The sequence below is a fragment of the Amphimedon queenslandica genome, unplaced genomic scaffold (genome assembly GCF_000090795.2).
Source record: "Amphimedon queenslandica unplaced genomic scaffold, v1.1 AMPQUscaffold_13126, whole genome shotgun sequence".
Lineage (NCBI taxonomy): Eukaryota > Metazoa > Porifera > Demospongiae > Haplosclerida > Niphatidae > Amphimedon > Amphimedon queenslandica.
The window spans coordinates 93,492-94,809 of NW_003546638.1; the positions used below are offsets into that span (position 1 = coordinate 93,492).

At 33.8% G+C, this 1,318-nt stretch overlaps 1 long non-coding RNA gene across 1 annotated transcript; it reads left to right on the plus strand.

Moving 5' to 3' along the window:
* Positions 1-130: 130 nt before the first annotated feature.
* LOC109585051 (uncharacterized) lies at positions 131-757 on the plus strand. The gene is made up of 3 exons (XR_002186294.1): positions 131-336; positions 600-665; positions 716-757. It is a non-coding gene; the product is annotated as an uncharacterized LOC109585051 (long non-coding RNA).
* Positions 758-1,318: the final 561 nt, after the last annotated feature.

Here is a 1,318-nt window from a genome sequence, read left to right on the forward strand (position 1 = left end):
CATGATGGTAAGACACAATTCACATTACAGTGCATGTTTTATCCAGTGCATGTATGTATGTACTGTAAAGGAGAGAGAGAGTGAGTGCCCTTTGGCCAGTAATAATTGATTATCATTTATTGTAGAATTAAGACAAAATGCTAAGAAAATTCAAAGCATGTCCAATTTGAGTAAGTACAATGTTTAAACATCAACATCACATAGAATTTACCATCTCTTTTTGTCTCTCTTATAGTGCGGTTAACTATTCATTATCAATAAACAGTTTGCTCCATGGACATTAACTTATTACTTAGGGAAAAGGATGTGTTGAGATTAATATGCACTAATGCATTGGTAAGTGGTAAGTGATGTATCTACATGTACATGTATTTGAGTTAATGGATTACAGAGTAACTGTAATGTTAATTGTCACAGGCCTATGTCACTGACTATACGAGTATTCTTCATTATGTCTCAGATAAACCCATTAACAATGACATTGCCTTCTGAGCACAGATGGCAATACAGCTACCATTGCCATTACTATTACTTTTGTAATAACAATTCAGTGCTGTACACCTTCCTCTCTTTCCTTTTTTGTTTCTCTATCTCTTTAGTGTCACCATTTTCTTGATGCATCAAGCTTAGAAGATACTGAGGTCATCAGTGAGTCTTGCATTCAAGTGAGGGCATTTATACATTTTCCCATTTACATTTCTTTCCGTGTTTATAGGTTTGTTGTCGTTCAAAATTAGGACACTGTACATGAACATGCATTGTTGTGTTTTTTAATAATTTTTTTTTGTTACCTTTATTGTTCGTTAATACTATAATGCAATAGCAGTCCATGAACTGATGCCACAATGGTAGAAAGGCCAAAGCTGTCTTGGCAAAGGTTGTTCACTTGATCCAGGGATGAGAAATGAACCTATTGGCTCAATATAGTAGTGGATAATGATAAATAATTTTTAAAGTGAGTTAGCAGTGCAATTCTGATTGTTGTCTGGTATCAGCAGGTAGTTATGCAAAATTACTTTAAAAAAAATAAAAGTACTAAATTTGAATAAACAGCTACAGAGATAATCAGCTAAACATACTTTCTGCATACTTAATAAGGGGTGAGGCTGAAGGTTTTCAGCTGAAAACTCAAAGGTTTTACATCAAAAGTCCAAAAAACAGCAAAAATGTGCTTGATAAAATAATTAGCTAGTACTACAGCAAGGTTGAAAGTTAAATGCAGTGGTTAAGAAAAATTTGTCAGAAGTAGCTGACTTCCTTCTCAAGCCCTGTAAACCAATAAATGGCATCATTATGCCTGAAAATAAGTTTTTAGTCA